We start from the raw sequence: 26,469 nt of genomic DNA on the forward strand, positions 1-26,469 counted from the left end.
GAGTTGCGTCCTATTATACGCACCCGTCGCCAAGCAAGGATGGAAAACGAGGACACTCGTACCCGCGTTATTACTATTGAGAATTAGATGGCACAAATGATGGCGCTCTTAACTGATCTTGCAAATCAAGTAAAGAACTTCACGCCTGTGGCTCCTGCTGCTGCAGCTTCTACTCTTAATGCACCTGCTAACACACCGGTGATAGATCCTGTCTACAAAGGACCTACTGAAGAAGTCCCCGCTAATGCTATTCCCGCTGTCATTGATTTGAAAGCTCCACCTAAGGAGTCGCCTGCTGTTCACTTGGATGAAGAGAGTGCGAGACGTCTCGCAAAATTGGAAGAACGCTTGTGTATGTTGCCAGGTTACCAACTCTAAGGCTTTGATAAGCTGTCGCCTTTTACAAAGGTGAAAGTCCTTGATTTTTACAAGGAGCCCGAATTCTCGAGGAAGTACGATGGAACTGGGTGCTCTAAGACCCACTTGAAATATTATTTGAATAAGATGGCTCGTTACTCCGATAACACTCCGCTGTTGATCAACAATTTTCAAGATAGTTTGGCTGATTCCGCTTTAACGTGGTTCATCGAGTTAGATTTGGAGAAAATTTGCACCTGGGAAGACCTCGCAGATGAATTCCTCCAACAATACAAGTTTAATACTGAAATTGCTCCAACCCGTGAAGAGCTGGTCCGAGTTGATAAAAGGAGAAATGAAACTTTTAAAGCGTATGCCCAACGGTGGAGAACTACCGCGTCCCAAGTCAAACCTCCGCTGTCCGAGAAAGAGATCATGCAACTGTTTCTTCGAGCTCTACCTCGAGAATACTTCGATAAGATGTTTAATAACACTTGCATCAATTTCCCCGCAATGGTTGAACTGGGAGAACGTATCGAAGGAATCATGCGAGAGGGTCGATTATCCGAGATGACGACTCGCGGATTTACCTCAAAGAAGGAAAAGGAGCCAATGGTGAAGGTTGCCTATATTCAAAATCCTAATACTCAAAAGCCATTAAACTCACCAGTTCAAAGGTCCGTTATGGAAGTAAGGGGCTCTTCCCGAAATTTTGACCGAAAAGGAAAGGCTCCACAAAGACAATTTTCTCCATTGCCAAGACCTATGTCTCAGTTACTGCCGATGTTGATTGAACAAAGACTCGTAGCAAAAGAAATCCCGAGAGACAACCCACCAAAGTTTGTTGGGTTTGATTTATCAAAATACTGCGTGTACCACATGGGTGAGAAGGGCCATGATGTGGACAACTGTTATACTCTCAAGGTCAAGATTCAGAACCTGCTGGATAAGAAGATCTTATCATTTAAAGATGCTACACCAAATGTTCAACAAAATCCACTCCCCAATCATACCGAAGCCGTTAATGTGATATTTGGAGACGAGAATGAGAAACCCTTCTTGTTCGACATGGTGAAGTTGGAAGAGCTATTGACCGTAGCTAGATGTCAACCGAAAGAAGGAAATGTATCTCGAGAGGAGAAAATGTATTGCCTAGCCAAGATGGCTGCTTTAGGCATAATTCAGCCTCTTCAAGAAAAGAAACCCGAAGGGTCCATCGAGACCGCTGTAATTGATTTGTCATCCGAAAAATTCTCTTGCAAGTTCGCAGGTGAAGTCTCATGCTCTAAGCCAAAAGATGATGGATACGAGCCAGATGTTGATGAACCATGGAGTGACATATATTCCGATGGTGATTTGGAATGTGAGAGCAAGAAAGCCCGTCGAGGTCGTGAATTTATGAAGAAGGCCCACGAGAAAGACACTGTTCTAACTGAATGGAACGATGAAGATAATAGAGAGGTTCTTTCCAACGCTGATTCGGAATTCGAACGCCATACCTCCCATTGGGATTGAGAGTTCGTTAGTAAGGCAATCGAAAAGGGCGAAATTGTTGATACTCTCGGACAGCCGAGTGGTAAATATGACTTCATGGTAAAATACACTCCTCCTCCAAGCGCTTTTATCGACCCTAAGACTATCGTCCCAAGTGGATGGGGGTCCGAATTTGAAGATGATGGCATGGTAGCCGTGATTGATCCTGTTGTGATTGAATTGAATGATACTTGTGAAATCCAAGCGCATGTTGTGGAACCTGTGATTATAGATTTAATGGCTGATGGCTTTGAGGGTATAAAGATCTCCAATGAGGACTTTGAGCCTGTTGTGATCGAGCTGCCACAGAAGAAAGATGAGAATTTGAAGGCAAGAATACCCCCTGTTTATGACCCCAAGGCAGTTCCTTGGAATTATGAGTCTAATGAGATAGATGCTGTTACTCGGTCAGGCCGATGTTTTCCATTTCGTGAAGGTGTCGAGAAAAAGGCTGTAACCGAAGAAGAGGCAGAGCAACTCCTCAAAACCCTCAAAACGAGTGAAGCAGAAGTGATCGAGCAGTTAAGAAAAATGCCGGCTCAAATCTCATTACTTGAACTATTCAAGTCTTCTGAGAGACATAGGAATGCTCTCTTAAAAATTCTTAATGAAGTACATGTACCCGAGACAATCGGAGAGGTACAGTTGGAAGAGTTTGTAGGTGCTATCCTTCTTAAGGATCAAATTTCGTTTTCCGAAAAGGACTTGCCACCAGAAGGGCGAGCGCACTATAAAGCATTATACATCTCTGTTCAACACTTCGATACAAGGATATCGAGAGTACTCATTGATAACGGTTCAGCTCTCAATATCTGTCCGTTAGCAACCTTGCGCCGTCTAGGTGTGGGTATGGATAATGTTCGTCCTTCAATACTCCAGTCAGAGCCTTTGATGGCATGAAAAAGGAAGCTCTAGGAGAAATTGACTTACAGCTGATGATTGGTCCAGTCATGTTCACTCAGAAATTTCAAGTGCTCGACATCCCAAGTAACTTCAGTTTGTTGCTGGGACGACCTTGGATTCACGCTGCGGGTGTTATACCCTCAAGTTTACATCAGATGATCCGCTTTGTTGTATGTGGCAAGATTATACCTGTCCATTGTGAGAAGGATACCGAAACCTTCAACAATACTGCAATTCCTTATGTTGAGCCAAAAGTAAAAGGAGAATCAAGCTACCATTCATTCGAGTTAGTGTCAGTATCTTATGTGTCCGCAGGAACTATTATGAGAAAGCCTCACTATTCAAAGGCGGCCCTTATGTCTAGCAAAGTGTTGATCGAACATGGATTCACTGTTGGCAAAGGATTGGGAAAGCTATCCCAAGGCATCCTCACACCCATTGAGGTGATTAAGAGAAAGAAACGAGAAGGCCTAGGTTACCAAGACGATCAACAGGATCAAGGTAATCAGAAAAGCCCGAGCATCAAAGAAAAGAGTTATCGACGTGTGCTCCCTCCTCCGTTGAAAGATTTCTTCCCTGGACCGCCAAAGTTTCTCCAAGATGAAGAAATAGATATCTATGGTATCGTCGACCTATTTGAAGAGAGTTCTGTGGGTGCCATTTCCGAAAGCTTTGAGGATGATCCACCTACCGATCCCGCTGTGTAAGGGATGTTCCCGTGTTCTACTTTGTTTTCAGTTGTAATTCATCTAATTCTCCTCTGCGAGGGACTTCCATTTGTTCATTTCATTTGTTTCGTTCATTTCATATGTTGTAATAATTCGGATCACGAACTTTAGATCCAAAACACTATATGACATTTACTGCATATCAATAAAAGCATTCTCATGTTTTGTTAATAGACGTACGAAAGTATACCAAACTAGCCCTATGATAATGCTTTGAGGCCTGGACTTTTGCATGATCTATAGTTTTCAAAATAATCTTTTGGAACAAGGATGTCCAATGATATGAGGACGAATTCCCCATGAAATTTTCGAAAATCTGGAATTCGAAAAGTTTTTTCATCACATCTTCATGCATTGCATTTCTTATCTTCATATACTAACCATTTTTTGTTGCATCTCAGGCATGACACTTTGCATAATCATGATAGTCATATGCATGGCTTGGATTCATGTCCAAAAAACTCTTACGAACCTGATTATTCTGATCCCGAAAACGAAGAAGATTCCCAGGTTATTGAAAGAGAATGGATCCGACATGAAGAATCTAAACCTCCCACTGAAGAACAAACTGTCATTATAAATTTGGGTGATTCTGAAAATCCCAAGGAAACAAAAATTGGGGCAGGTCTATCTCAAACAGATACTGATCGACTGATCAAACTCTTGAAGGTGTACCGGGATGTCTTTGCTTGGTCTTATGCTGATATGCCGGGTCTCGACCCCAACATTGTAGAGCACACATTACTGCTCGATCCTGCCATTCCGCCTAAGAAACAGAAGCTTAGGAGGACGAAGCCAAAACTATCTAAGAAGATCGAGGAAGAAGTCATGAAACTGTTAAAAGTTGATTTCATTGAAGTTACTCATTATGCCGATTGGATTGCTAATATTGTCCCAGTTATGAAGAAGGATGGGCGAGTTCGGGTATGTGTCGATTACCGCGACTTGAACAAAGCAAGTCCCAAAGATGATTTTCCATTACCACATATTGATGTCTTGGTCGATAGCACTGTAGGATTCGAATTATTTTCCTTCATGGATGGTTTCTCTGGCTATAACCAAATTCGAATGAAAGAAGAAGACAAGATGAAAACATCTTTCATCACCCCATGGGGAACATTCTGTTACAAGGTTATGCCCTTCGGCTTGAAGAACGCAGGGGCAACTTACCAAAGAGCCATGGTGACATTATTCCATGACATGATGCATAAAGAGATTGAAGTATATGTCGACGACATGATAGCTAAATCACGACAAGGTGAAGACCACATTGAAGTCTTGAGGAAACTGTTTGATCGACTTAGAAAGTTCAAGCTAAGGCTTAACCCCGCTAAATGCGTGTTTGGGGCAAAGTCTGGGAAGCTCCTCGGATTTATGGTTAGTAACAAGGGTATCGAGATTGATCCCTTGAAGGTGAAAGCCATTTGCGATTTGAAACCCCCTTTTACTGTCAAGGAGGTTCGAAGCTTGTTGGGAAGACTGAATTATGTTGCAAGATTTATTTCCCAATTATCTGAAACAGCCAAGCCATTCTTCAAGCTATTGAAAAAGAATGCCAAAGTTGAATGGAACGAAGATTGTCAAAAATCCTTTGAACAATTGAAGCAGTATCTTTCACAACCACTAGTTTTAGTACCGCCTACTTCGGGTATACCTTTGATCTTGTATCTTACCATTCACGATGAGTCTTTGGGAGCTAAGTTAGCACAGAAGAGATTGGAGGATGGAATGGAACGCGCTATTTACTACCTTAGCAAGAAATTTACTTCTGGTGAAGCTCGATACCCTGAAGTTGAGAAAGCATGTGCAGCCTTAATTTGGATATTACACAGATTACGGCAATACACTCTTCACCATCGTATCCTGCTTGTGAATGAAAATGATCCCATCAAGTATCTTTTGGAAAAGCCTGCACTAGTTGGAAGGCTCGCCAAATGGCAAATATTACTCTCTGAATTTGATATCGAGAGCATGTCTCAGAAGTCCATCAAAGGGCGAGCCATAGCTGACATGTTAGCTGAAAGTCCCTTAAAGTCAGACGACTAGGATGAAATTGATGAAAGAATCCATTTGGTGTCACAAGACAAGTGGACCATGTATTTTGATGGAGCTGTTAACCTCTCCGATTTTGGCACTGGAGCAGTCCTGATATCCCCAGCGGGTCAACATTATCTAGTAGCTGCAAAGTTGGTATTTCCTTGTACCAATAACATTTCACAATATGAAGCTTGCATTCTTGGTCTCCAATTAGCCATCGATATGAAGGTTAAGAGATTACAAGTTTATGGTGATTCCGCGCTTATCATTCTCCAAACAGGAGGGGAATGGCAAACTCGTGATTCAAAATTGATTCCTTACCACGAGTATCTTAAGGATTTGGTGGAAGAATTCGAAGAGATCTCATTTGATTATTTGCCAAGATCTCATAATCAATTTGCTGATGCCTTGGCAATATTATCCTCAATGTTACAAGTCACCGATGGTTTGAATATTGATCCTTTGCAAATCGAGGTTTTGAAAGAGCCTGCATATTGCATAATTATAGAAGAGGAACTCGATGGTCAACCATGGTACTATGACATTATGAATTATCTTCGAGAAGGAAAGTTTCCCCAAGGAAGTCGAGCTACTGATCGAAAATACTTGACCAAGTTAGCTTCCAAATTCTTTCTCAGCGGAGGAGCTTTATATAGAAGATCTTTTGATTCGGTCCTGTTGAAGTGTGTAGACACCAAAGAGGCCAATTTATTAATGAAAGAGATACATGAAGGAGAATGTGGTCCTCATATGAACGGCCATCTTCTAGCAAGGAAGATCATGAGGCTAGGTTATTACTGGCTAACCATGGAAGCCGATTGTATTCAACATGTTAGATGTTGCCATCAATGTCAAGTTTATGGAGACAAAATCAATGCTCCTCCAAATGAATTACATCAAATGTCCGAGGCATGGCCTTTTTCAATGTGGGGCATTGACATTATCGGACCAATTAATCCTAAGGCATCAAATGGACACCGCTTCATTTTAGTGGCTATCGATTACTTCAACAAATGGATTGAAGCCAATTCTTATGCCCACGTCACTGCGAAAAGTGTGGTAAAATTCATTCGTCGAGACATTATCGCTCGATATGGGGTTCCAGAAGCAATTATCACTGATAATGGGTCAAACCTGAACAACAAAGTAGTAGATGAGCTACTCAATAAGTTTCACATCCGCCACTTGAATTCTTCTCCTTACCGCCCACAAATGAATGGAGCTGTGGAAGCGGCAAACAAGAACATAAAGAAGATTCTGTCCAAGATGGCAGAGAATTACCGAGATTGGCATGAGCGGTTGCCGTACGCGTTAATGGCTTACCGAACTTCTATTCGCACTTCGACTGGGGCAACACCATTCTCATTAGTGTATGGAATGGAAGCAGTTTTACTTGTAGAAATGGAAATTCCTTCATTAAGGGTACTTTCACAAGTAAAGCTTGCTGAACCAGAATGGATTCAACAAAGATTTGAACAGCTTAATATGATTGATGAAAAAAGGGTAAAAGCCCTGTGCCATGGACAAAGTTACCAAAAACAAGTGGCTAAGTCATTCAACCGTAAGGTTCGACCCAGGCATTTTGAAGCCAATGACCTGGTTTTAAGGAAAGTCTTACCCATTATTCCAGATCGTGGGAAGTTCACCCCCAATTATGAAGCACCCTATGTCATCAAAAAGGTGTTACCCGGCGGAGCATTGATTCTTGTAGAAATGGATGGCTGAGAGTTGCAAAAACCTGTAAATGCTGATGCTGTCAAGAAATATTTTCCCTGAATAAAAAGCTTTTGAGCTGCTTTTGGATTGAATCCAAGTCACTTTAGGACATTTGCATCATGCATCTCATGCATACATAACATTTTTGCATATCTGTTCATTTTGCAGATACTCAGCTATTCCCCAAGGAGGCTATTCCAAATCCCAAGGAATTAACCTCAAGAAGGCAGCTACCCAAAAAAAAAAAAATCAATCTTCTCCCTAGAGCTTAAGAAGTAGATCCTTTTTGTGAGATTCTTTTCTGTCCAAAATGTTTTTCAAGTTTGAAATTTTATTAAAAAACATCCCCAGAGGAGTAAAAAAAAAAATCAAATGTTTTGATTTATCAAAATTCCCCACAGACGGGAGGTTTAACCAAATGATCATTTGAAAAAGCAAAAAAGGGATTTCTCAAAAATGCCGAATGGAAATGCCTAGGATGATAAAAGGCAAACCTTTGATCAAACACGTCCCTATATACATTTTGAGAAAATTGAGCGAAAAGACCGTGTCCTAGGACATAGCGTTCACATTGAATACATGGATTGAAATGATAAAAGGCATTTCACTTCTCTATCATAAACACTCATTTTATCCTTTGCTCGCCACTTTGAGCCAAATAGGGAGAATTTTCAAAATGCCCCTGTCAAGAACCACCCCACATTGGGGCAAGTTAGGAGGTTTTGGTTGATCATTTTTGGAGCAAAAAGATTGAGAAAGATTTTATTGCTTTCACTTGCATCAACCTTCTTGTGGTAATTTCAGATGGATCTTTATGGAAGCTCGAAACATCCCAAAGTGAAGAAGAGCATTCTTTTCCTCTACCCAAACACAGTTATCCCTTGCTTAGCCAAATTGAGCCTTAAGCATGTTCATTTCAAAGCCCAAAATGTTGATTATCTCCCTACATTGGGGAAATGTATATGATTTACCAAGAAAATTTGAAAAAATTGGTGAATATGTATAAAGTGTCTCAAGAGTCCAAAGAGCTCAAAAGATAAATATTAGGAGGCATGAAAAAGCAGTGTGCCTGGTAAAAGCAAGGCCGATGCCCATGAAAAAGAAAATGTATCAAAAGCAAAAGCAAAAGCAAAAAGCAACATGCTTATGATGAAAACAAAATTCCCATTGCAAAAGATGCTTGGAAAGAGCAAAGCTCTTATGTTGCAAGGAAAATGGACTCTCGAGATAATTAGGTTTTCAAGAGTTAGATGATGTCAAATTTGGATGATTTGGTAATGATGCCAAGATAATCATCATTTCTCTTTCAAACCCCTTCTACAAAATTTCAAGCCTTTTGAGCCTAACCTGAACCGACATTACAACCCTCTCCGAAGTCTTTTCCGATTGGGATGGTTTGAGTTGACGTAAAGATTTCACAAAGAAGCTACTACTAGAAGGAGTGGAAGTAATCCTATCTTGTCTTATCTTCAAGGTTCTTGACTTGTAAACCTGCTGCAGAGGTTGATGATATATTTCTTTTCTTGGCCTCAAAGCAAATACCCTTTGTGTAAGCCCGTGACCAAGCCTATATTACGGTCATTTTGAAAGACCTTTCTGATCAATCAATTTGTATTCAATGTGAACGTTTCCGAAAACCTTTGACATAGGTTCGTGAGGCATCACCAGTGAGAATTGAATAGCTTTCCCACATCAATGGATGGGAATCAAAGCCTTTATGAGAGCCAGTGCGAAAGACCTTTTTTATTAGGTTATTTCCAATTTGGCATTTTTTATCTAACCTCTTTAGATGGTTATTCAAAGATCATTTTGTTAAAATTTCCTCTTAAGGATTTTGATAGTGAGTGTCTTTTACCGAAATGTGAAAAATTCCGTTTGATTTGTCGTTAAACAATCTCGGACCTTCTTTCAAAATATCTTTCCCCAGTGGATCGGTTTTTGGTCAGCCTAAACCATACCCCTCATTTTCGATTTTTGGTCAGCCTAAACCATACCCCTCATTTTTAGTTTTTGGTCAGCCTAAACCATATCCCCCATTCTTGGTTTTTGGTTAGCCTAAACCATAACCCCCATTCTCGGTTTTTGGTCAGCCTAAACCACAACCCCCCATTTTCGGTTTTTGGTCAGCCTAAACCATACTCCCCATTTTTAGGTTCTAGGTTATCCTTAAACCTTGTCCTAGGTTCTAGGTCATCCTTAAACCTTGTCCTTAGGGTCTAGGTCATCCTTAAATCTTGTCCTTGGTTCCTGGTCATCCTTAAACCTTACCTTAGGTTCTAGGTCATCCTTAAACCTTGTCCTTGGTTCCTGGTCATCCTTAAACCTTACCTTAGGTTCTAGGTCATCCTTAAACCTTGTCCTTGGTTCCTGGTCATCCTTAAATCTTACCTTAGGTTCTAGGTTATCCTTAAACCTTGTCTTAGGTTCCTAGTCATCCTTAAACCTTACCTTAGGTTCTAGGTTATCCTTAAACCTTGTCCTTGGTTCCTGGTCATCCTTAAACCTTACCTTAGGTTCTAAGTTATCCTTAAACCTTGTCCTTAGGTTCTAGGTCATCCTTAAACCTTGTCCTTAGGTTCTAGGTCATCCTTAAACCTTGTCATTTGGTTCTAGGTCACTCTTAAACCTTGTCCTTGGGTTCTAGGTCATCCTTAAACCTTGTCCTTAGGTTCATGGTTATCCTTAAACCATAGATTTCCTACAAAACCATTTCTCTTTCTTTTCTTCCTTCATTCCACCATATGAGAGAGAGAAGAGAAAAACACATGAATTAGCTAACAATCCAAATGGTCAATGGTAAGTGCTTCAGGTAAGACTCTGATCAAATGTCTTTGTCTTTAGTTTCTTTTATTTCCCAAGTGAAGTCGACTAAAAATTTGCAAGTGCCAATTGGTCTTTGAGCGGAACCTCTTCGAACTCCCACTCAAAGAGGGGTAGCTGTTGACACCTAATTTTTAGCCAACGCGTCATTAAAAGCAGAAAATTCGAGATTATGGTTTCCGATCGCGACGGAACCCGTTTCTTGAACAAAAAGTGTTGTTTTTTAATTCTGTTTGTTGGCCTAGCTTCTGTAAACATTTTTCTATTCATTTCCTGTAAAAACTCGAAAAGTTAAACGGTTGACTTTCGAGTTGACTTTTTGGTCAACCCTTTGACCAAAAGTCAACCCCGGGTCAAATTGGGGCTTTTCGCATAAAAAGATTCCTTTCAAGTCCAATTTCACTTTAGAAGTGGAAATTCCAGAAAATTCAAAGATTTGATCATAAAATCAAACTCCTAGTGAAAAGTCAACTAGGATTTGACTTTTGGTCAAACCTTTGACAAAAAAAAAATCGAAAAATACAAAAGTCCAAAAATCATCTTATTTTACATTCAATTTGCCTTTGGCATTTGAAATTTTACAAAAATCGGTTTAGAATCAACTTTTTCCCAATTTGCGGAATTTGGTTCAAATCGGCCAAAAATGAAATTACTTCATTTCTAGTCATTTTTTAGGTTAGTTTTCTTCACGACATTTGATCTAAAGGTCATCTTATATTCAATTTTGGAACCAATTTTGTGATTCCAAGCCAAATGGAAAAACCCCCAATTTTGGTCCTAATCAGTGATTTGGATCGATTCTTCATGATTTGCGCAATTGAGGCACGAATGAGCCTAATTTCTTATATCAAATCAAAATTCAAAATCAATTTTGGAAGATTCACATGAATTTGAGCCAATTTGATCAATTTAGTGATCCAATGATTAAGAAGTCTAAGAGTAATTGATCCAATTAATGTAATTCAACTTGACCCACTCTAGACTAATATTCAATTTGATGAATTGAGACTCAATTTGGCTAATTGGACTTCAATTAAATTTGTCAGTCTAGTTTGGCCATGCAATTATCCAAATTTAAGAACAATTGAGCTAAACAAGTTAAATTGGATCAATTTGTGCATGAATTTCAAATCGGTTCAATCCAATTTGATCGAATTCAATATTAATGGGGTCAATTAATCATGATAGAGATCAAATTGTACAAAATTGGAACAAATGGAATCAAGGATTGAACCAGTTCAATCAGGCCAAATTCGGGGCTAACCGGCTCAACCCGGTTTGATTCAAATTGAACCGGTCTGATCGGACTGGCCATTTTCCGATCGAAAATCGGCCGATCGACGGTCCATTCCGACTAGTCAAGGCTGGCTACATCCTTTTGAGCCCAAAAATGACAAAAATGCCCTTAATTGAAAATTACGAAAATGCCCCTAAGTGAAATTACTAAAATGCCCTTCTTTAAGGATTAAGCAAATTAATTAGGGGATAAGCAAATCAATCATGGCCATCCATTTAGAATTGATCATGTCCATCCATGATGCCATGTCACCAATCCGTAGTCCTTAAAGAATATTCTTAATCATTAAGGATTCATTTTAGGGTATTGGATTAATCTAAGGGCTAAGATTCAAAGTTGAGGGGAGTATATAGTCTTTTTTCCCTCCAAAAATTGGGGGGGACTCTCATTTTCAGATCTGATTTCTCTCTCCTCACTCTCTCTCTCTCTCTCTCTCTCTCTCTCTCTCTCTCTCTCTCTCTCTCTCTCTCTCTCTAAGCTCACGTATTCCTCTCTCTCTCGCCCTCTCTCGGTCGCCGGTCATCCCGCCTCCTCGCCGGCCATTTTCCGGCGAATCACCGCCTCATCGTCGTCCCCCACAATGAGACAAAGCCGGTCGCAAGTTTAGCCAACCTTGCTGGTGGCCGGAGCTCCTCATTCCGGCGAGATTCTTCCCACGGCAGCATCACCGGCATTGCTGCCGGTGATTTGATTAGCCGGTTCAAGCGGCTGAACCGGCCGATCGGCATTCCCACCGGCGATCCCGAACCTCCAGCAGCGTTCCTCGGCGTCTTCATGTGGCTGTGGTGGCTGGCTTCTCATTGAACAGCCACCGGATCGTTTATTTTGACTTGATTTTCCGTTACTAGTTCACTAGTGCGAGATCGAATCGATTCTCATTATAGTTTGTGCAATCTCTTCTCATAGGCTGTCGAGCTTTCCGAGATTTCTCCGTGCTGTTCTTGATCTGAATACGGAGGCCGGATTGCTCAATTTCGCGTCGGAGCATCGTTAAACAAGGTAAGTAAACTTGGATGTTGTTCTGCAAATTCGTGTACAGAGAAACCTGTATGTTTGAGATGCCGATTTCAGCTCGTTAGTGTCGAAATCTTGAGAAGTGATGAACTAGAGAATCGTAAAACACGTCTTAAGCTTCGATTTGATATATTGCATGCCTCAATCGGATTTAGTTTACTATGGCAAAACTCTTTCGAAAGTTAGGATCAGAATCTGGAATGTGATGTCCAAGTCTGTTCTGATGTATTCCTGATTGACGTTGTGCTGTTTGATGATTTTTCTGATTTTCTATAATCATTTTTTGAAAAAACTTTCTTCATGAAAGTCGTAAAGCACATCTTAATCTGTTCATCATAAAATTTTCATAAATTCCAAGCATGTTAGCATGGTACGATCTGCAACGTCATCTATGCATGAATCTGGTGACAGGCTGGTTTCTGACTGACCTTCGTGTGTTCTTCGATTTTCATAAATTCGTGTGTTCAAAATATGAAAAAAATTTCTTCACGAAAGTTCACTGAGATCGAGATCTTTCCATTGATACTAATTTCATCAAAATCGGAGTTCATTCGAATTTTCAAAAGGAAATTTTATGATCGAATCAGTATCTGTGTTCAGATCTGATTTTCATTCCTTTGAAATTCAAAAGATGTTTCTCCGAATTTGATAAAATTAGAGTCCTCCTTTGCAAAAAATCAAATTAAAAAGCTGTTCATTGAGGTCTCATTATGTTGACTGAAAATTTTGAGGGCCTAATAGCAATTTTTGGAGGATCAATTTGCTTAAAATTTCATAAAAGGTCTTCTCGGGTCAAAATTTGATTCGCAGTTGAGTCCTTTGTGAAAACCGAATTTTATAAACATTTGGAGGACTTTTTAGCAAAACCTCAAAACATAAAATTTTTTGCACACGGAGAATCCTAACTCCCTAAAATTTTTCACGTGATTTCGATAAGGTTTGTCATTTTTGCCGCCATTATTTTGAAATCCATAACAGAACTGGGTCCAGCCTGTCACCGAGGGTAAATTTGACATTTTCGGAAAAATCGGTGAGGATTTAGAAAAAATGGTCTTCTTAACTTTTGATCCTCATGTCATAATATTTCTAATGACACCTGAATCACTTCATTTGGACATCATTAGGTTAGTTAATCACATCTGAACAGAAGCAATCCGAATTAGATAATAACTGAATAAGTGGTCTCCTTATGAAGCCCACTTCTCATTGTTTGATTGGCTTCGAAATAAGGCCCATGGGCTTGAATGCATGCTTATTTCATTGCTATGCATGTGTTTGTTAGATGAATATTGGGCCCGGTGCATGTTCAGCGGGTAGTCCATTGTGGTCACTTAGAACCCGACTTTAGGGGTTAATTGATATGAGTTGCCGTTTTGTGAATGCAAATGGTAGCCCATTATCATTAACCATTGATTAAATAATATTACATGATTAGGTGGGTGGTGAATCGAAATGTATGAAAAACAAAGGCCGATCTCGAGGCCTGTGCTTGATTAGTGAATTGTTTGCACCATTGTTTTTCTTTGGTTATTCTTTTGGACATTGTTTGTCATGAATGTATGTTGTGAATGCAAACACCAACACCCGAGAGACGGTCCATGGGTGGATAATCCAAAGTTGTAAAAGACCAAGACGATTGACCGATGTCCAATCCGGTCTCAATTTGTATTCATTTAATGATGGCAATGGACCGATGTCCGATCTGGTTTCAATTTGTATTCAATTCATTCATCCCCGATCATGTCTTGGGTTTTCAATTTGCGTTGTAATAAACACCCGACGAGTTGCGGGTTTTTACTTTCTCGCACTTAGAATTAGCTCGTCTTTTCAATACTTTGAGTGTTTACTTTACGTAATGCCTTTTAATACAATCGTTTCTTTCTTTCTTTTCTAGACTAAGATAGGATTAGTTTAGAATCTTAAATGAAAACACAAAAAGCAAGATGCATGATCACATTGTGGACTAAAAATTTGACATGAAAATGGTAAAGAACAAATGCATGACAATTTAGATAACAACCATGTTAAGTTTAGCGGTACCGAAAGGGCATTAATAGAAATATTAACGTAAGCTAGTCCCCGAACCTTTGATCTCTCGATTTTCGTAGAAACCAATACGAAATTCCCACGTATTGGTTAGGTATTCTAGCCGACTTCCGACCTAGGCTAGTGGCGACTCCTAAAAAAGATAAAATTAATCCGCTGTCACACGAGGTATGAATTAGGGAAGATTCACGTTCATGAATAATGGACTATACGGATGAACCATCTTTTATGATGTACCGTATGGACCGTTTCATGAACACTTACCTCTAAACCCGCTTCACCGAGTTCGGCCCTCGTGAGGTAGGTCGCGACAATGAGTTGTTAAACCTTGTACTTTAGAGTGGGACAATTATCTACATTATGTCCCCTTTCTCCCATGTGATAGGTGCAGGTTTTTCATTCATCGTACCAAGGAAGTCTTGTAAGATTGTCCCTCGGTACCTCTTTGGCCACCAAATGTCTTTCTAGAAGCATTGGTAATAGTTTCGACAGAGGTCAGGGCAACGGTGTGTATTGCCTCACGGGCCTTTTCTTTGGCTCGAACTGCCTTGGGTTTTTCCAAGCAACATTTGATTGCTTTGGAAATGATGCTTGATGAGTATTTGGGCTAGACACTATAGCCACTTCTCGGATGGGTTCTTTGTCTTTTCTCCCGGGGTAAGGTCTTCGTGTTGCTGTTTCTTGAGCCTTCTTCTCTTTCAATCCCTATTCAATTCTTTCGCCTACTTTTACCAACATGGTGAATGTTTGACAGCCTGATACATGAAGCTTATCATAGTACTCAATTGGCAATGATTTTAGAAAAAGTTCAATGAGTTCATCTTCACTTATGGCAGGCTTTACTTGTGAGGCAACAGCTTTCTATCTCTGAGCATAGGCTCTAAACCCTTCATTCTTCCGTTTCTCGGTTCTGACGAGATCTTCTCTAGTTGGGAGTACTTCAATATTAAACTTGTACTGGCGAAGAAATTCTCCCGCCAAATGGTCCCATTCAGTGGAGTCTTCTACGTTGAGGGCGGTGTACCATGCCGGGGCCGCTTCTCTCAAACTATCTTGAAATGTGCTAATAAGAAGTGGCGTGTTATCTGAATATCTCGCCATCTTACGGAGATAATATTTCAAATGGCTTTTGGGACAATCAGTGCCATCATACTTGTTCATGAATTCCGATTCCTTATAATTTTCTGGAACAATAACTTTCACATATGGCGAGAACTTGTCGAACCTTTGAAGTTCATAACCTTGACTTGCTAGGCATTCTTCAGTTTTGGCCAATCTCTTGGCCTCTTCTTCATCTTTTGTTTTGGATGTTTTCTTGGTTGGATCATCTTCTTCCAAATTCACTACCTCAGGGCATAGTCTTTGGAGGGTTCTCTCGAACTGGTTCTTGATTTTTAACTGGGTCCTCAATCAGTATTTCAGTAGCATTTGAAGTTCCCATATTTGGAGTAGTAGGATAAGATCCTCGAGATGCGAGAATAAAAGCCTTCATTTCTGCCATCATGGCGGCCATGTGGGTCATTTGGTTCTCAGCCTCAGCTAGTCGAGTACGAGTTTCTTCTTCCGCCATTCTTATTTGCAAGTGAGTTCGGGGTCTTTTACCTTCCGTTGCTAAACAATCTGCTTCACAAAAAGACTCATTGTTAGCATAGTGAAAGAATCATGAAACCCTATATTCTTTTAATTGTATGATTTCTTATGATTAATAAGGATAAGATCTTTTATACAAGCCTTAGCCTTGCATATAACTTCTTATCGATATCTTTCTCAAGCAATCATACAATTCAAAGAATTGTAATCCATGGTGATTTTTTGCAAAATGTACTTTGAAACTTCATTAAGCAATTGTTTCAATTTTGAAAATTTCTATTACAATGCTATACATCAAAATAGGGAAACACTAGCTTAAACAAGTCCAGGCTTCTTGCTAGCTAAGGTAGCTTCAGCCTCTTCATATTCCTGGCTCGTGTCTCCCATTCTTCTACGTCGATTACAACCACTTCGGGAACATACGGCTCTACACCTGGCGTGCTTGGCACAATGTACTCTGGGATATACGGCTCATCGAAATGGGTAGTAACACTCAAGGGTACATATGGTTCGACGTTGATTGGTCGTTTAGCCTTCAACCACTTTATATACTCATTGGATGCCAAGAAGAGTTTCATTTCTCCTTCCAAATCTTCAGGCCATTACACTATTTGCTTGGTTGATTTCTTCAAGGAATTCACGATCCTATCAACTCTTATCTGCAACTCTTTATTTTTCTTTTCCGGTAGAGATTTTTGTGGTATCTCAAATATGAACTCCTCAGGATGCCAAATAGGTGGAACTTGCTGAATCATTCCGAATTGCCGTACGACTCTTAGTGGGCAATAATCGGTCCCCCCACTCAATCCAAGCAAAGGCACCAAATTGCCTTCTTGACAAGTAATTTGAGCTTTCACTATCTTCGGCCATTGAATTCTCCATTGAAACTGGTCGGGAGTTAATGCTCTAATGAAGTTTGCCGACTCATGAAAGGAGTATTTTGGCAGTTTGTCTTGGAGTTTCAAATACTTCTCGATAGGGTTGGTAGATGAGTCGATCTCTCGAATGCGCATATGACGTTCCCAAGGTCGGATATGGGAAATAAACCACACATAAAGTAACCTAGCTGAGGCTTGAAGTATACCCTTTTGCTGATTTTGGTATTTGTTCAATGAAATGATGGTCTCCGTCAAGAGCGTATTGGAGAAGTCCCATTTTAGGCAAGCTTGCCTGGCAATTACTGCAACGAGAGGATTTAATCCAATCCTTGATGCGGGGAATAAGACGAATCCGAAGAAGGCAAGAATGAAAACCCTCGCAGAAGTATTTCCAGTTTCTTTTGGCAATTTGGAGTAATTGGCCACCAAGTAAGATAGAGGAAATCTCCCGGTATTTGACTTGATCAACTTTTCCACTTGAGAGGTCTTCAAGTTTAAGAATTCGGCTATAACACTCGTGGGTGGTAATCCAATTGGGGGCTCAACAATTCTTGACTCAAAATCAATTCCAATGGTTGCCTTATATTCTTCTAGTGTAGGTACCATGTCGTGCTCGCCCAATTGAAATGTGGCGGTGGTAACTTCCTAGAAATGGGATAACGCTTGAATTAAGCTCACTTGGTACTCCAGGTTGATGAGCTTGAACAAATACCCGAGTCTTTCCCCGAGTCTTTCCTTCACGTATGCTTTATTGTCTTTTGTCATGTTTACCCACCATGCTAAAAGCTCCTTCCTTGGAATCGGAATGACTTGTATGTCTAGTTTCCCCATTTCGATCTAAAGCACGTAAAAGAAATTGATTATTATTCACCATGGATTACCGATTAATTTTAATGCCTCCATTTCAATTATATGTCCTTTTAAGGTAAAATGGAGGTAAAGTATACTTGCATACTTAAAAAGTAATGCAAATGTCACTTTAAATCCGTTTAGGCCTTAAAAGAGCATATAGTTGAAATCACGGATGAATTCAATGTTTGGTGTAAATGCTCATTTCGTCACACTCCATTTGGCCCATAAAGTCCTAAACTATGGTTTACAATTTTGAATACATCGAAATGAATGGATAAACAATAGAATGCCGTGGACCTATACATTTTATCTAAAAAATAAAAAAATGGTCATAGTGGAGTACGACGCCTTAATCATTCATTCTAATATGAAAAGGGCATTTAAACCAATCATTGATCATTGTTTAGGCATTTTTTTGAAAAATGTGCCAACTAGTTTGCAAAATTACAAAAGAAGGAAGTGGAACGATACTTGCTTACCAAAATGTTTCGGTTTGGTTTTAGGTATACCAACCACAAAGACAAGCGAATGCAACTAGTGAGGTTTTGACGCCTAAAAGGGTAAGGTATTCTAAAGGCTTGAGGTCACCACCTTAATGGATAAGGGATTCCATCCCAATAGGCAATCAGTCCCAATAGGCAATCAGCTTAAAGTGAAGGAATATTATTCATCTCGGTGATCGGTATTATATATAAACGATCCCATGAGTAATCGGCTCATAGTTTTACCTAAACATATACCTCCTAAAGGTAGACCTAATTGTAGCCGGGGTTGGGCCACGGGTGGTGTGTGCTAATGGTGTAGTGTCTAAACTATTCAAATACATGCATAGCAATTAGTAATCAAATAGCACTTCTAAAATAATCATTTCACATTCATTCCCGACACCATCCTACAAAACAAAGGTTAGCACAGACTGCACCCCTTATACCTCCCGTCTGCAAAAACTTTTAACACAATTGTCAGTGGGACGTACATGGGATCCTTGCGAGCTCAAATCACAAGCGTATCGTTCTATCTAGGCCTAAGTCCATTTAGAAAAGGTAACTCCCCAGCGGAGTCGCCAAGCCTATCACGCCGCATTTTTTTTTGGGTTTTCGGGGTCTGCGCGCTAAGGAGGTATTTCCGTGCAAGGGTCTCTCCCAGACCATACCTCACGTGACAACGGATGATAATTTCCTATTTAGTCTAAGTTCTCGATTTTGGAGTCGCCACTAGTCATTGTTGGTAGGTTGACTAGAAACCTAATCGGGGTATGGGAGAAATACCACGATTCTACGAACCAGAGATTCTGAATACGGGGACTTGGTTACGCTAATGATCCCGAATCAAGATCCCTAACGCCCTTTCGGTACCTAAGAACGATATGATGCCTAACGTGTCACACGAGTTTCCGAGGCCTATCTACTAATTCTATCCATTCTAATTGTGGGGAAATCAATCAAGAATTAAATGCGCAATCAATGTTAATCAAACCAAACAATCCTAAATTGTCTTTAAAAATCAAAATGCACCCAAAAATCATCCAAACCCTAATAAAGCCTTAAAGGCTTATTAATTTCATGATTTGTGTTTTTTTAGGGTTTTAGAGTTTTTTAAGGGTTATAACCCTTGAATTTGAGTTTTTTTTTTCTAAAAATGCCACTTGGGCACTTCAAAATATTCAAATTTCACTTTCTAAGGTTGGCCACAGTATTTTTAAACCATTCTGTGAATTTTTGAAATTTTTGATTTTTATTCGAAAATTAAATTTCTGAGAATTTCATTAATCGAAAATTGATTTTTATGATTTTATGAAAATTTCTATGAATTTTTTAATTTTCTAATTTTTTATAGATTTTCTGAATTTTTTATGAAATTTATTATTATTATTTTTAAATTTTCCCGCCGAGAAAATGAACCGGACCGGCCCGGTTCAACCTGGTTCGATTTGGCCGAACTAGGCCTCACCAGCGCTGGTCGCCGGTCGTCATCTTCGGCGGGCATGGTACTAAAAAACAGCGCCGTTTGGTCCCATTTTCTCTTAGGCATTTTATCAAACACCTAAAATGCATGACTTTTTTTTAGGGTTTTCAAGACCGTGACTTTGAGCTCATCGCCGACGACCTTCCGGCGACTATTTCGCCATTTTAGTTGGTTCAATATGAAGACTATGTCACCCCCTATCAAACTAACCTAATCACCTTGCCGTTGGACCGCCGTTGGCCGGTGAAAAATCAATCTAAAAAAACCCTAACTTACAAACTGTTTTTGGCAAGCTTTTCGAGAATACAAATCTTAATCCTAATCGCCCTAGCCGTCTATGTCGAGTCTAATGGTGAACAAAACATCAAACAAGGTTGAGAGAGGCTAACTTGAATAACCTAAGGTCACGGCGACGCTCCGGCGAAGGTTCCTCGGGACTCTGGCGAAGTGGTTTTCATGCATGACCGACTCAGTTTGTGCAAGTTTGACACCCTAAATGCAATGAAACAACACAAATAATGATCAGAAACAAGTTTCGAACATTCAAAAGTCTAAAATCCAAAAGAAAATCACATGAACATCAAAGCTTATTTTTTGGAATTCTGGAAAAATCAGAACTACGAGCGATTTTTACCCGTTTCGTCGACGGATCAAACGAAGTTTTCACGCTAATCGGCTGCCTTAGAGTTCTTCTTTGACACTTAGGCTTCCAGCAGGTGGTCTTCGCTTCGCTGGAAGAGTTCTGAGCACGCCGGCCGAGGCTTGTTTTCAAGCCTGGATGAACAGCTTCATCACAGGTTCACCAGATGTGGAAGATCACGATTGGAGCCGATTTGCCAGCACTTTCCCGCCGGAGAAGATGCCGATCACTCGGTCCTAAGATCCTCAACACGTCTCTAGCTCTCTTTCTCTCTCTTTTGTGTTCTCTGATTCGCTTTCTCTCTCTCTCTCTCTCTAGCATAATGTCGAACACTCTCTATGCCTTTTGTTCAGTTTTTCTTCATTTTTCTTGATCAATTTTCCCACTAAAAAATCGTTACCACCGACTTAGAATCGGTTGTAACGATTCTCTGGCGCCAGCTGGAGATTCTCCAGCTGGCCGAATCGATTTACACTTGCTAAATTAATCACATGAAGTCGTCGAAGTCACGGGTTTGAAGATATATTTTCTGGGTTTATTGTGCAATGGGCGAACCGGGCAAAGGGGATGACTGACCCGGGTCAGGTCGGGTCGACCCGGCCGACCCGGTAAGTCCAATTTTGACTAAAAATTCAAATTAAGCCCGATTTCGATCGAATTTTCAAAATTAAATCCCAAAATTGAATTCCTCATAACATTCTAAACCCAAATATGTGATTTTCCCCAATTTTTGACAAGATCATGTCCTAGATTTTTAACTTTCTGTACTCGGGTTATTGGGTCTTTGTTCAATTCGATGCCTTAATGACCTAATTAGGCAAAATTAGTGCCAAAATTGAATTACCCACATCTGATTAATCCTAGAAATGATGGTCTCATGGTTCCACAATTTTGAATTGGACACGATTCCCAATTTGGGATCAAAATTCCTAATTTTCAATTGAATTTTTGGGTTTTCTGATTTCTTTGTTGAATTGTTCATTTGGACTGACCATTATGTAATTCAAGGTCTCAAAATCATTTGTTGTGAAGATACCATGACTTAAAAATGACTAGAAAAGATCCAATTGCATTTTTGGTTCAATTCGGGTTTGATTTTGCCCAATTTTGAGAAAAACACATGCCCAATTGAGATTTTCCAAAATTGATGATGCATTAGTGAAATTGGATTTAAAATAAGACTAAGGACTATTTTCATGGAATTTTCTGATTCCATTTGCTATTTTTCTTGATTTTCTCACTCATTTTGACTAAAAGAAATTAAAGAAAAATTCAGGAAAATGCTAAAAAAATCATTTTTGATTTAGAAATAGGTTTCTAGGCTTGGCCAAGATTCCTAATACTAATTTTGATATTTTTTAAAATATGAAAAAAAAATGAGCTAAAAATCAAGTGTCAACACGAACTCTCGTGACATGTTAGGCATTTCGTATCGTTTTAGGTACCGAAAGGGCGTTAGAGATCTCGATTTGGGATCATTAGCATAACTAAGTCCCCTTACTCATGTGATCTCTGGTTCACATAATCGTGGTATTTCTCCCATGCCTCGATTGGTTTCTGGTCAACTTACCAATAATGACAGGCTTTGCAACTCCACTGGGGAATTTAGCTATCTAAGTGGACGTAGGCCAAGATTAGAACGATATGCATGTGTTTTGTGTGCACGCAAGGATCTCAGGTACGTCCCACTAACAAAAGTGTTAAATGGTTTGGTAGGTGGGAGGTATAAGGGGTATTATCTTTGTTGACCTTTGTTTTGCAGGATGGTGTTGGGAATGAATGAGAAATGATTATCTTAGAAGTGCTATTTGGTTATAAATTGCCATGCATGCTTTCTAATAGCCTTAGCACGACACCATTTGCACACACCACCCATGGCCCAACCCCGGCTACATTTAGGATTACCCTTAGGAAGTATGCATTTATGCGAAATTATAGGCTGATTGCCCATGGGATCATTTAAATGCAATACCGATCACCAAGATGGAATAACATTTCATTACTTTAGGTTGATTGCCTATTCGAATGGAATCCCTTGTCAATTAAGGTAGTGACCTTAAATCTTTAGCCTATCCTACCCTTAGGCGTCAAAACCTCACTTGTTGCATCTACATGTCTATATGGTTGGCATTACAAAAATCGCCTTAGTGATGAGAAGTTTTGTTCCTTGCCTTTCTCTTTTAATTATACAAGTTAGTTGGCACAATTTGAACAAAAAATGCCTAAATGACAACCAATGGTTAATCTAAATGCCCTTTTTATACTAAAATGAATTATTAGGGTAACATGCTCCATTAGAACATTCTTTCATTTTTAGATGGGATGTATAGGTTCATGGTGGATTTTCAATGTAATTCAAGTGGTCATTGTCTTTCAAATTGAAGGGTCACTCTGTATGTGCTCAAAATGCGATAAAAACAACGTAGTGAGTCAAGTGTTCATTTTGATTTTGATGTATTCAATAGTTGTAAACCATAAAGTTAGAATTCTATGGTATAAATAGAGCATGAAAAACGGGCATTTACATCAAACATTGATTTCATCCCCATTTTCAATTGTATGCTCTCTTAAAGCATAAATGGACTTAAGAGGACATGACGTAGACAATTGTCTCACTTTGAAAATTAAAGTCCAACAGTTCATTGATTGAAAAATCCTCAACTTTCAAGAGCCAGAACCAAATGTGCATCAAAATCCACTCCCTGAGCATAATATGGTGAGCATGATTTGAGGCGAAAAGAAGATAATAGAGACAGACGAAGATGATAAATACGAGGTCAAAGTGAAAGCCTCTCAACAAAGGATGCCCCATTTCACCAAGAGGCATTTCGAAAAGGTGAAGTTGTAGACAATTTGGGAGAAGATTCCAGCAAATACAATTTTCAAGTAAAGTGTACACCACCACCATGGGCATTCAAGAACGAAATAATTGTGCCTGATGGTTGGGGTGGTATGGATGATGAAGTGAGCCCCAAGGAAGAGACTCTATTTGAGAAAGAAAAGTTTGAAGAAGAGATAGGTGAGAATGAGAAAGAGAAGGAAAATATCCGTCAGAGTGAAAGGCATTTTACCCAAGAATCACTCAAGCAAGGCGAGACTGTAGGTTTACTCGATCATGACAGTGGCAGGTACAACTATCGTGTTAAATATACCCCTCCTCCATGGGCATTTAAAGACGAGGTTTTCGTGCCGGATGGATGGGGTGGTATGGATGAGATTCCAATCAACAAGCTAAATCTTGAAGAAAAGGAAGATAGAGAGGAATAAAAGAAGGAAAAGATTCGGCATGGTGATAGGCGGTTTATCCACAAAGCACGAAAGGAAGGTGAGACCGTGGACTTGTTGGGTCAAAATAGCGATCATTATAACTACCATGTCAAGTATACACCCCCTCCACGGGCGTTCAAGAACAAAGTCATCATACCTGATGGTTGGAGTGAGATGGATGATGAGGAAGCTAATAAAAGTATCATATCCATGATCACACCATTTATGATCAAACTCGATGAAGTGGACAAGTACGAGGAGGATGGATGTCATATTGAACCGGTTACTATTCAACTTTCAATAGATCAATTGAAGATCGAGGAAAAAGAACCACAGCCTATGATCATTACTTTGCCCCTAAAGGAAGAGTTTGATACTAAGTGCGAGCCTTGGGATTACGCACCAAAAGAGGTCGATGCTATAACCCGATCGGAAAGATACTATGTCCGAAAGAAGGGTGAGCATGAGAAGAAGGGTGTAACAGAGGAAGATGTGAAGCAATTACTTTCAGTCATGAAGATGAGCAAGTATGAGGTAATTGAACAATTAAGGAAAATGTCAGCACAAATTTCCTTATCGGACCTCTTTAAAACTTCAGAGAGTCGTAAAATGGTGCTTGTGAAACTTCTCAATGAAATTCATGTCTCGGAGACAATCAGCGAGGTGCAACTGGAGGATTTCGTTGGCACCATTCTGTTAAAAGATCAAATCGCTTTCTCTGATGAGGACTTTCCAATTGATGGACGTTCACACAATAAAGCCCTATATATTGCCATCAAATGCAGGGGCAAGGAGGTGTCGTGAGTATTGATTGATAATGGCTCTGCACTTAATCTGTACTTGCTAGGCACATTACATTGTCTGGGGATCAATGAAGAGCTTATCAAGCCTTTTAAGGTAACTGTATGCTCGTTTGATGTAATGAAGAAAGATGTCATTGATGATGTTGAGCTTGAAGTGAATATAGGCCCTATACTCTTCTTGATTGATTTTCAAGTGGTGGATATTCCAAGGACTTTCAACATGTTGCTGGGTAGGCCTTGGATTCACATAGCCGGTGCCATCCCTTCAAGTCTTCACCAGAAGTTTGTTATTAATGGCAAAATGATCACCTTACATGGAAAGACAGATTTCACTACCTATAAGGAGAGTACAATACCGTACATTGAGCCAAAGATAAAAGAAGAACCAACCTACCACTCGTTCGAAATGATTTCGATGATATAAATTCCTGCTCGCAGTATTATGAAGACACCAGAGCTCTCGACATCATCTATTATGTCAGGGAAGGTATTATGCCAATATGGGTTCGTCCCTGGTGACGGACTTGGATTGAAAGCCTAAGGGATTAAGGAGCCTATCATTCCACATGCTACTAAGAAAAGATATGGAGTGGGTTATACCAAAAAAGGTTTAAATGATCACCATGGAGGTAAAGGCCGAGGTCAAGGCAATAATCCTGAGAACCGTGGAGGCTGTGGAAGTCGAGGTGATCGCATCATCAATCCATCAATCTGGAAGGGCAAAACCAAGGAGCTTCCTTATTATTAGATCCATATCAAGAAAGCTTTCCTTGGGCTTTCCAAATTACTCCAAGAAGAGGACATTCATGCAAAAGAGGAACCTGTTTTGTCAGAGCTATTCAAGGAAAATGCTGTCAATGTCATTTTAATTGAAGTAGAAGATATCTACGCACTGCAGTAGGAAAATCCTTCCAATTCTTTACTCGCTTTGTTGTTTTTCTCATTGCATTGTTACTTTCATAGTTTCCAGTTTCATTTTGATTTTGTGTACAATTTCAATTCAATTGTAATTTCCATTCATGTTGATTTAGTTGTAATATGTTCTTTCAAATTCAATAAAAGTGTTTAAATGTTTTGTTAAGGACGTATGAAAACAAAACTAAACCTATGATGAATATTGCCCTCACTTGTGAGGCTTGAGGTTTTGGGTTTCTATATTGCTCTTAATTGCGAAAATGGTTTTTAAGAGCAAAGATGTCCAAGGATATGAAGATTAGCTCTATCTTTCCGTTTTTTTCAAAATGGATTTCAAAATGGATTTCCAAAAAGACTTTTCATAAACCTCATGCGTTGTTATACTTCACATGTGAATAATAACTATGTTTGTTGCATGTCAGGCATGAGCATTCACATATTCATAATAGGTTCTTATGTGGTACAAATCCTTCAGAGGAAATCACTTGTAACATTGAAAAAGTTGACAAAGATAAAGAATGGGTCAGAAGGGAATGGATTCATCATGAAGAATCAAAGCCACTTACGCTAGAGAGAATAGTTACCGTTAATTTGGGCAATAATGAGAATTCCAAAAAAGTTAAGATTAGGGAAAGCCTTTTTTCTGCAGAAGCAAAGAGGATTACTTATTTACTCAGAAAATATCAAGATATCTTCGCATGGTCTTACACTGACATGCCGGGTCTTGATCCAAAGATTATTGAACATGCTCTACCAATTGATCCGAGCATTCCTCCAAAGAAGCAAAAACTTTGGCGGACCAAGTCAAAGTTAACAAAGAAAATAGAAGAAGAAGTAATGAAATTGCTCAAGGTTGGATTCATTAAAGTAGTACCTTATCCATAATGGGTTGCCAATATAGTCCTCGTATTGAAGAAAGATGGACAGGTGCAGGTTTACGTTGATTATCACAACCTAAACAAAGTAAGTCCCAAAGATGATTTTTCGCTACCACACATTGATGTCCTGGTGGATAGCACTGCTGGGTTTGAAACATTTTCATTCATGGATGATTTTTCTTGATATAATTAAATCCTTATTAAGAAAGAGGATAAGGCGAAAACATCTT

Source organism: Syzygium oleosum, unplaced genomic scaffold, assembly GCF_021117445.2.
Source record: "Syzygium oleosum isolate NSW1041296 unplaced genomic scaffold, Sole_v2.1 Sole_v2.12, whole genome shotgun sequence".
Taxonomy (NCBI): Eukaryota; Viridiplantae; Streptophyta; class Magnoliopsida; order Myrtales; family Myrtaceae; genus Syzygium; species Syzygium oleosum.